The 11,252-nt window shown below is 48.6% G+C and overlaps 1 pseudogene; it reads right to left on the reverse strand.

Annotated features, from left to right (window-relative positions):
* Positions 1-10,266, reverse strand: LOC125549211 (annotated as a pseudogene).
* Positions 10,267-11,252: the final 986 nt, after the last annotated feature.

The raw sequence follows: 11,252 nt of genomic DNA on the forward strand, positions 1-11,252 counted from the left end.
TCATGCCCTCTTGAGGGATACGGCCACCCTTGGTCGTGGGCTTCTGGCAAAGTCGTCTTGCATTGCATCATGCCCTCCACACTCCAGCGCCGCTCCAAGGTCCTCACGAATTCATCCATGACTTGTCCAAAATGCTGGACTATTACTGGCTCAAATACGGCTCTCGTCATATTCACAAACCTGCTTGGTACCATGAGTGCGCTGTCGAGCCCGCTTTGAGGGCCGTGCACCCGCATCTCACTGACTGAGAAGGAGCCCTCATCTTGAATGATCTCTCTCAGCTCTTTGACGGAAGGTTCATAGAACGGCATGTAGAAAGAATCAAACTTCGCTTTGTCGATCACACCCTGTCAAAAGCATACCAAAAGATTTGGAGGTCAAATACCCACGCGTGTTAACAAATTATAAATAGTAATCCCTCCGTGCCAAAATGAAAGACCATTTTCGATACTAGTGTCAAAAAACGTCTTATATTTTGGGATGGAGAGAGTACTATACTAGAAAAAAAAAACAATGAAAACGTACATCTGAGACCATTACCCTTAGAATCTGAGCTATGAATTCCCACATGTGAGAGAATTTGGGGGCAATTACACCTGACCCAAGTCCCTTCATACAAGGGAAATGACCATCCGGCCTCCTGGGATCAATTCTTTGGCTCTGAGCTCCAGGAAACTTGTGAAGTCCTTCTTCAATTGTTGTGCATAAGCCTCAATGACCATAGGGTGCCTTTCCAGCCTAGTGTGCTTATCAATGTCATACGCCGGGATCTGGTTCCTTGTTAGATCCTTAGCAGCCTGTAGAGACAAGGTTTTGGTTACAGAACCAACCAAGAGAAGCACTGGATCAATCCAACGAGCAGTTTTAAACTCGCACCTTTGATAGCCAATGCAGGCTGTTGGACGAGCATACAAGATGCAAGGAACCACTAGTGAAGAGCCTCTCATAAAAAGACCCCGGTATGATACCAGTGACAACGATAGGATTGTTGTTGCTTTGACGGAGTGTGACCAGGCTCTTCACCACTGTGTTGAAGTCGTTATCAGGCAGGTCGTTGAGCTTCTGGTGGTCGCTGTAAGAACTGGAAGCAGTGACTGTGGATGGCGTCGATGGCGGTCGACACCAGTGCTAGCACATTTGGACCGGAGGAGCACCCCAGGTAGGCAACCACAATCTTCGTTGGCAATAAGGCGCCGGTGCTTGTGCTGCTGCATAACTCAGCAATGGCTGCTTCTATCATCGACTTCAACCTCTTTTGCTCAGCATTCTGCAATCGATTGAGCAGTAGTTCTTCGGAAAATCCAGTCTCTAATGTTCTCTTTATATTCTTTAAAATGTTTTCAGATTATATAGTTTACTAAGTAATATAAGCTGTGTGAACGTATTCTTGACAGAACTGTCTTGAGAAGCAAAGGAATCAAAAGGTCCAAGCTAGGGTTCCTCCCCTGCTCCCCCGCCGCCGCTGGCCACCCCTCACCACCTCCAGCCGGCGCCGGTCGCCGTCGCGCGCGCCCCCCGGCCTACCTCCCTCTCCCCCTCCTCCTCCCCCTCCCCCGGCGCTCCCGTCGCCCCCCCCCTAGGCGGCGGAGCGCCCCCCCTGCCCGCCTCCCCGTCTCGACCCCCTCCTCCTCCATCTCCCTTCGCCGTCGCCGGCAGTGGCCTTCGGCGTGCCCCGATGGCGCCGGCACCGGCGGACGTCCATTCCCTGTGCGCCTGGAGGGGGAGTCGGGGCTCCCTCCTGCCCGGCGGCTGTGCTGCTCGGCTCGTGGCGCTGGGGCCCGGCGACGGAGTTCTGCGGGCCTCGGGTGGTCTCGACGTGGCAGCGTGGCTGTTGGCTGCGGGGCGGCGCAGTGGGCGGCTGGCCGGCAGCGCCCGCTCGGCCCAGATCTGTGCCCTCAAAAAAAATTCAAAAAAAATTTCAAAAAAAATCAGGAAATTTCCTTTAGTACCGGTTGGTGTTACCAACCAGGACTAAAGGTGGACCGGCCACGTGGAGGGCCTTTAGTCCCGGTTCTGGATTGAACCTGGACTAAAGGGTCAGGGCATTAGTACCGACACTTTAGTCCCGGTTCCAGAACCGGGACTAAAGGCCCTTACGAACCGGGACTAAAGGCCCTTTTTCTACCAGTGGTCAGTGATAGCCCTTCCCCACTGACATGCATGTACCGGGGGAAACCCTAGGACTTGTCCAGGCAGCAGCGTCGTCGTCGTCGCATTTATTCATGAAGATGTTGCTTGATACGCAAGACTTCGGAGTGCTTGGCGGGCGTTGGTACTTCTCCGAAGGGTGCAGTGGGTGTCAGCCATCTTTGCTTAGTTGAGTTGCCGGCGTCGGCATTTATTTCTTTTTTCTTTCTCTCCTTTTTTCCTTTTGGTCTTGTTTGTGCTGCGGCTCCATCAAGCTGATTGTATCGGTTGGATGTTAATTTATAATCTAAAGCGGGGGGAAACCCCTTTTTCGTCCGAAGCAAAGGAATCAAAGAACATTATGTGCAAACGCGAATTATAAAGAGTGGGAAAAACGTACCTGAATACCGGAGTTGCGAGCATAGCTTGTTTCCCCTTGACCTTGATTCATATACACCACCTGTTTGGAGGTCATGGCTTTGCTTGGAGCAGAGCAAAACTCCAGATTTTGAATATGCAGGAACCAGATCAGGATGGCAATGCTGACAATGCACTGGAGGTACAATATACTCTTTTTTCTCTCTGATCAATGGAGAAGTCTTTCGTGGGCTTGTGGCTGCTTATGGGCAGCTATAGTAGGGTGGGTCAGGATGCTTCCTTATTTTAAACCTTATTACAATCAGCATTTGGATGCTTGCCAAAAGATGCTAGGGATGAACTGTAGTATTACCTCCATCCAAAAAAGCTTGTCTTAGATTTATTAGACAAATGTAAGACAAACTTTTTGGGACGGAGGGAGTACTTATTATAACTGGGGATCACTGATTTTCTAAACTACTTGGGCCCAACAAATGGTAATATCAATGTGCTAGATGACATGTTATGTAGATGCAGATCAGGTCACACTACATTGAAAACCATTCACTGCTAGAGGTTGTTTTCGATCCACGTAATTGCTATTTTTATATGTTCACTAGGCGAATCTACATGAATATCACATCGATATCTTCAGAGCATGTGGAGCGGAGCTGGTTCGATCTGCCAAACAAATTCAAAATCAGTCCCGCAGAAAATGAAAATAAAATTACACTCACCAATGCTGTAAGGCAACAATATAATATATTTTTCGATTACATTGCTAGTCGCCATAAGCTAAAGCCTGAGACCCTAAGGAGGCCGAGAAGGCTCCACAGTTGAAATCTCAAGCCTTGGTAAGTGATACAACCAGCATAACTATCAGTTTTTCAGTCTGATTTACTTGGGAGCTGCCTTGCAGGCTCAAGTGCTTCTCCGCTGTCCTCACAAATTCATCCATGACCTCTCCGGACGACCCAAAATGCTGGACAACTATTGGCTCGAATGCACCCCTCATACAATTTCTTCATTTGCCAAGAGTTATCGTGTCGTGCGAAATCAGACTCTAGGAGTTATCTTGAGCGCCACTTCTAGGAGATAGAGATAGTTTTCTTTCCTGTTTAAGTTACATGTATCTCTATTCCTAACCTTCTGTAAACTCTTTCGGTTAGTCCTCTACAATGTTCGCAAACTCATGTTCCCCTCACAACAATGCGTTTTTCTTGGCTATAGTGCTCAACACAAGGGTGTCAAGTGTCTAGATATTCCAACTAGTCGTGTGTATATTTCTCGTGATGTTGTTTTTGATGAAACCCAGTTTCCCTTTGAAAAACTACATCCAAATGCCGGTGCTCTTCTATGAAAGGAGATTCTTCTCCTTCTTTCTAATCTATCCGGAGTTGATTGTGTGGGCAATGATGACTGCATTGATCCAATTACGACTAATTCTTCTAATCGTTCATCTGAGTGTGCTGCTACAGGTGCCAACAGTGGCGAAAACGGTGCACAGAATGGTGCAAGAACGGCAGAAAACGGTGCTTCTACACGTTCTGCAGCTGCCACGGGCGATCCGACGCGATCTCCCTCGGGATGTGCGCCTCTGATCGCGCTAGGGCCGACAACATCGGTCTCGGGATTGCCGATCTGCCAGGCGGCCCCGCGCCCTGCGCCTGGCCTGCATCCACCTGCGGCTGGGCGCTCGCTTCCACCCGGCCTGACCCACTCGTCTGCTGCCACGTCAGCCACTCCCGGCGCTGGGCCAACTCGGTTTGCCCTTGAGCCCCGGCGTCTACATCAAGCGGGGTCCACCCTTGTCGACTGCGCCCGACGTGTGCGTCCGTGTGGGATTCGAGCCCGATCCTGCTGCTTCCCCGGCATCTTCTGTGGCTTCCTTCCTCATCTCTGGTGGTTCGTTTGGCCACAGAAGATCCGGCGGTAGCGGATCCATAGCAGACGACACAACAGCCTTCTCGGGATTGGTTCCGAGCCCTGCAGCTGATTCTTCTTCACCTGCGGCCACTGGATCTTCTGTGCTGCAAACTGCTACATTGCCACGCACACGTCTCCAAGCAGGTGTTATTCAGCTCGTAAATTACAAAACAAAATAAGGTTTGGCTGCATCCACAGGAAAACCACGCACACATCTTGAGGCACTTGCTGACCTGAAGTGGAAGGCTGCCATGGATGATGAATTTCAGGCTCTTCGGAAAAATCGTACTTGTCATTTGGTTCCTTAACGACAAGGTAGAAATTTGATTGATTGCAAGTAGGTATTCCGAATAAAATGAAGGTCTGATGGTACAATAGATCGTTAGAAAGCTAGGCTTGTTGCTAAGGGCTTCAAGCAAAGGTATGGCATACGTTAGAGTTGTGTTGAATATTGTGTACAAGATAGGTTACAGTTGGACTTGTAGTTGTACTGTGTTTACATAGAATGTGGAGTCGTGTCCAAGTAGGACACTTGTATCCTAGGCCTCTCATATATAACGGGGGTAGACACACGATGTAACCTATGCCAACATAATATCACCGGAACGCAGATCAGCGGGAGGCACGTGTGCTTATACGTCAGCAGTAGGCGAGACGTGCAGCGATCGTGGATCTATCGGGCGAGCGTACGAGGCGGCGGTTGGCTGACGAGTACAAGGATCTGGCGAATTCGTCATATCGATTCGATCCGGACGGAGGGCATGCAAGGTGTGTGGTCACAAAGTTTGTGTGCTGGAGGCTTGGAAGTTGGAAGCACAGATAGGAGCAGGCAGCCCAAGTAAGCTAAAGAGCGGTATGGCCCAAGCGAACTAAGGGGCGGCAGGCCAGAGGCGAACACCAGGCTTGGTAGCAGGTCGAACAAGCGACTACATGTGTGCGCGGCCGTACGTGAGGCAGGACTCGGGAAGCCAGATGCCAAGGCACGTGAGGTTTGTTTGGAAGAAAAAATACGGCACAAGGGCTAGTCAGATCGTGATGCTGTCATGGAAAAAGAAAAGAAAGGGAGAGGCCAGCTACATACGTGTGCTGAATCAGGTGTTTGAGCTAGTTAGCTTTGTTGATCTGATTTGGTATGTTCACACGGGAAGGTTATGTGGAATTTGCTTTGGTTTTCTTTGTTGGTACACATTTGTGTTTGGATGGCGATGGTCACGATGATGGCTTGAGGAGTCTGGAATGTGTCTGCAGTCGGACAAGTTCGGCTGGGTTGGACTAGATGGTCTGACGGATCGATGCGAGTCGATTGGTACAGAAGACGATGGTGGAATCGGTGATGACGACATAGGTGCATGATGCTGATAGTGACCGACTTCTGGGGCGTGGAAACACGTGGCACAGGCCCGAGGGCTTGTGCGGCTTCGACAAGACTATGGCGCGGGGTTGATTCAAGGTGGTGTATACAAGGAGCTTGAAGTTGACGGGGCGCGTGGGTGGACTGATCATCTACCATGGAGTCATGTTGAAGGTGGAGCTGGAGTCTGGAAGACTTCACTCGGTGCTGATTGAGGGGCTACGGCGTAAGAGCTCAGAGAGTCGAAGCCTATTCAGTGGGAAAAGCGAGCGACATGCAGTTCGGACTGGAGCCCAGTGGTCTGATGGAAGCGTAAAACTCGTCATCGGTCGGTGATGATCGATGGTACTCTGCAGTGAGGGTTGAGTGGTGTGGTTTCATGACCCTTGAGACTCGACCGGGACAGCGGAGGCTCGACGCGGTAATAGCGGCGAGGAGTGCGGTATGCACGAGGCATGGAGACGGGCCAGGGCTCTGGTGGTCATACATGTGGTGAGACAACTGCGAATTTGACTCGGGATGACTACAAACAACGGTGAAATTCCTTCAAGTTTCAGACAAGCGGTCAAGAAAGGAGCGATGATGTTGAGTTCAACTAACTCTTATGTGTGGCACCCCATATGTGAGTTGTTCACTTTCACGCAGGTCAATGATCAGTGTGTGATGGCGTTGAACTGATGCTCTGGAAGTTGAGAGCGCAAACTAGAGTAATGTGAAACTTAATTTTGCTCGAGTGTTGACTGTGGTCAAGAAAAGGAGGGACTACAAGTTGCACGTGGAGTCATATGGAGTCTTTGGAGTAGCTGCAGTGCTCATGGGATAAACTCAAGTTCAATGTACATGGAAGTTTGACGCATGGACGAATCCAAGGTGGTGGAGAATATTCGCCAAGGTGGAGTTTGTTAGAGTTGTGTCAAATATTGTGTACATGGTAGGTTACAGTTGGACTTGTAGTTGTACTGTGTTTACATAGGATGTGGAGTTGTGTCCAAGTAGGACACTTGTATCCTAGGCCTTTCATATATAACGGGGGTAGACAGACGATGTAACCTATGCCAACATAATAGCATCGGAACGCAGGGGGAAGCCGGCGGCATGTGCCGGTGTCCAGTGCGACCGGGTGCGGTATTGTAGCGGTGTCATGGGGAGGAGCGCCCATAGTCAGGCCCCGGGGATGTAGCCATATCGATGAACCTCGTTAACAAATCTCAATGTCGTGCTCGTGTGGTTGCTTGATCCTCAGATGATCGACGGTATGCCTCGGATTTATTCTAACAGCATAGACTACGAGGATACTTTCAGTCCAGTTGTTAAAGCTGCTACTATTCGTCTTGTATTGTCTATTACTGTATCTAGAGGATGGAGTCTCAGGCAGCTAGATGTGCAGAATGTGTTTCTTCATGGTGTTCTGAAAGACGAAGTATATATGAAACAACCTCCAGGGTTTGAAGACAAGAACAAACCGTGTCATGTGTGCAGGCTTGACAAATCTTTCTATGGACTGAAGCAAGCTCCCAGAGCATGGTACTCTCATTTAAGTACAAATTTGCAGCAACTCGGTTTTGTTCCTTCAATGTCTGATACTTCACTGTTCATCTACAACAAGTCTCATACATCAATCTTTGTGCTTATTTATGTTGATGATATCATTGTTACAAGTTCTTCAAATGAAGCGGTGACAACCCTTTTGTCAGATTTGAATTCAGAATTTTCTCTCAATTATCTAGGAGATTTGCACTTCTTCCTTGGTATTGAGGTCAATGAAAACAAGGAAGGTGGTCTTCATCTTTCTCAGGAAAAATATGCAACTGATCTTTTGAAGATAGTTAGGTTGCAGAATTGTAAACCTTCACGAACACCATTGTCCAGTTCAGAAAAACTCTCTCTCACTGAAGGTGAACCTTTGAGTCAGGAGGATGGCACCAACTATCAAAGCTTGGCAGGTGCACTACAGTATTTGACCCTTACTAGACCTGATATTGCTTTTTCAGTCAATAAAGTTTGTCAGTTTCTGCATGCACCCACTACTGCCCATTGGACTGCAGCAAAACGTATATTGAGATATGTGAAAAACACTTTGAGTGTTGGATTGACCTTCAGCAAGTCCTCATCCACGCTTGTGAATGCTTTTTCGGACTCTGACTGGGCAGGCTGTTTGGATGACAGAAGGTCAACTGGAGGTTTTGTAGTTTTCCTTGGTCCTAATTTGATCTCATGGTATGCAAAGAAACAGGCTACAGTTTCAAAGTCAAGTACTGAAGAGGAGTATAAGGCATTGGCAAATGCAACATCAGAAGTTATCTGGGGGAAAGCTGTTCTTAAGGAACTTGGTCTTCATCACACACAAACTCCTTGTCTTTGGTGTGACAACCTTGGTGCCACATACTTAGCTGCTAACCCTGTGTTTCGTGCAAGAACTAAGCATATTGAGATAGATTATCATTTTGTCAGAGAACGAGTTGCCAACAAGGAACTGGACATTCGTTTTGTACCCTCAAGAGATCAAGTTGCGGATGGTTTCACAAAAGCCTTTGCCACAAGACCGTTTGAAGAGTTTAAACGTAATCTCAACTTGAGGAGTTTAGATTAAGGGAAGGCGTTAAACATCCAATATTATGGGCCGCCAAGAGTTATCTTGGGCACCACTTCTAGGAGATAGAGATAGTTTTCTTTCTTGTTTAAGTTACATCTATCTCTATGGGAAACGTTTCCAGCCGGGGCACCGGCCGAACTGTTACGCCGGTTTCACGCAAGCCGCGAGATGGATCATAATTATGCGGCCAGAAACAGCTCACCCCTTTCCTTATCTGCAACACATCTCCTTCTTCCTTCTCCATCGCTCAGCTCCCCCGCCCCATCCCCACAACTCTGTTCCCTGTCCTGCACCACCGGCGTCGCCGCAACTCCAGTCCCCCGTCCCACACCACTGCCTTCGCTGTTGCGACCCTCCTCCACCTCCCCCCCCCTCCGCCCTCAATCTCCCTCCTCCTTTTTTCCTTTTCTCTATGATGGCCAACGCTTGCCCTGAATCCCGTGATCCCCGACGACCATCTCTCAATGGAGATGGACACGACGACAAGGGGGAGCCCTGCGCGGCTGCGATGCCGGAACCAGCATCTATTTTTGCTGCAACCTGCCGGCCAAAACGCTGGAACCGGCGAGACTAGATGCTACGAGCGGCGAGGTGGAGCTCAGCGACGAGCTTCAAATGGAGGCGACCGGTGCTGCAACCAGCGCGGATTTGAGCTTGAACCGGCCGATAAAATAGCTGCATCCAGCGTGGATTTCTGCTACCAGAAACAAGGCGTGTTCCGACCGGCAATAGGCATAATGCTGAAAGCTTCAACCGGCAAGGAAAAATGCTTCAACCGACATAAAAAAGCTTCAACCATGAAAAATCATAAACAAAAAAAGTTTCAACCGGCAGCAAAAAAAGTTGCAACCACAGATGACGGAAGCCATGGACAAGGACGAAAAGCTGCAACCAGCTCTGTTGTTTGCTACAACGGGCTTTTTTTTATACAAACAGAGGATGGTTGTGGGGCACCGGCAATGACGAGTTTCACTGCAACCATAGTCGTTTTTTGGTACTACCGGCGAATTTTTTTGCTACCTCCATCAAGGCAGAGCTACGACCTCGCGACAACGGGGATGATGATTTTTGCTGCAACCATAATCGTTTTTTTGCTACTACCGGCGAAGTTTTTTGCTACATCCATTTTCAGGCGCGACGGAGAGCACGAAAACAAGATGCTGGTGTGGGGTTGCCGTGAATCCCGGCGACGAGAACTAGCAAAGAGCGGGGAGGGGAGGGGCGGTGCTGCGACCTGGAGGGAGGCGGGTAGTAGGAGAGCACGCGCCCCCGCCCCGGCGAGCTGTGCGAGATGCAGGGGGTTGCGTGCGCGAGATGCGGGGGAGAAGAAAAGCGTTCCAGCAAGAGGAAGAAGGGGGCTGGGCGAATCGTTTTTTACCTAGATCTGACGGTCTCCGCGATTTTGATCTGACGGCCCGCGCGCAACCGGCCGAAACATTGTGCCGGCGCGCCGGCGCACATCACTGCCCTATCTCTATTCCCAACCTTCTGTAAGCTCTTTCCGTTAGTCCTCTAACTGTACGCTTGTGTAATCTTCTCGAGAGGTTTTCTCTCACTATCAATATATAAGCACGCAGGCTCCCATCGAGGGAGTTGAGACGCTTCGACATTAGTTTACACATACATCAACAATCGCAGTGGACTCATATTTTTTCAGAAATCTAGTTTAACCAATCCAAAAATTGTTCTTATTTTCCTTTGGGTCGTTAATTTAGTCGTCAGTAACACAAGATATAGTATGAACAAATTCTTGACCAGTCAGTCTTCAAAAGCCAAGTTTCAGGATTAGGGACCGTAGAAACAACACTCCTGAACTAATTAAGAGAGCAAAAATTACCTGAATACTGGAGTTTTGAGCATAGCTAGTTTCCATTTCTCCTTGATTCATATGCGCCATCTGTTTGGAATTCATGGCTCTGATTGCAGCAGGGTGAACCTCCAGAGACCTTGAACAAGAGAGAGCGATCTTCTGGCTGCTCGTCTTATGCTAACTGCAGATGGCTCTTCTGGCCCCTTATTGGGTCGAATAATAGGGTCAACGTGCTTTTCCATCCAAGGGCCAGCTAATAGAAAAGTTGAATATAAGATTCGATCAAATTAAGACCAGGATATAATATGCATTGTTGTGTAGATCAATTGTCCGGATATGCATTCTTGTGAAGATCATTTGGTCGGATATTGATTGTTGACAATGTTTCATTTTGTAGCCTTTCCGTGCGTGTAGTGTGTTCTTGAAGTTGGAGAAGAAGAATTTCACTGTCATGCATTGTTGGTTGAAATTAAATGGACAACGCAAGTGACATCAATACATTGCCAAGACCGTTGCCCATGGAACGAAGGAAGAAATCCGTGATCCAACCGATCCAACAAAAGAACCACCCAAAAAGGTTAGAAGAGGGTTCGGAGGAAAGAAGTGGAATGAGGAGAGGGTGAAGCGAGAAGGAGCGGCGGCATGGAAGACGGAGAGATTCAAGGACATCTTATTGAAGATGTAGGAGGCATATGTCAAGCGTTCCAATGTCAAGGAGGAAAAAAAGCAGAGAGGTTAAACATGTTGATGGCGCCGATCGAGAAGAAGTTCAAGCTCAAAGAGATGAAGACCATGCTCGAAGAGAAGAAGGTTGAGATCACAGCCACTTCGAAGGACGCGAAGATATTGACCTAGCTTGAAGATGGAGGATTTAGATGATGACGCAAGGATGATCGTGCAAGCCGTTCGTTTCAAGATGTTGAAGCGATAGAAGGAAGAGCTCGAGGCAGAGGCAGCGACGGAGAAGGAGGAATAGGTGACGACGATAGGTTAAGCGTGGAGGCTCGGATTGCCTGTCTGAAGGGCAGAAAATCCTTTTTTTTCTGAAACTGCTGGACTAATATTCTTTTATGATCGGACATATAAAA

Source organism: Triticum urartu, chromosome 3 (genome assembly GCF_003073215.2).
Source record: "Triticum urartu cultivar G1812 chromosome 3, Tu2.1, whole genome shotgun sequence".
Taxonomy (NCBI): Eukaryota; Viridiplantae; Streptophyta; class Magnoliopsida; order Poales; family Poaceae; genus Triticum; species Triticum urartu.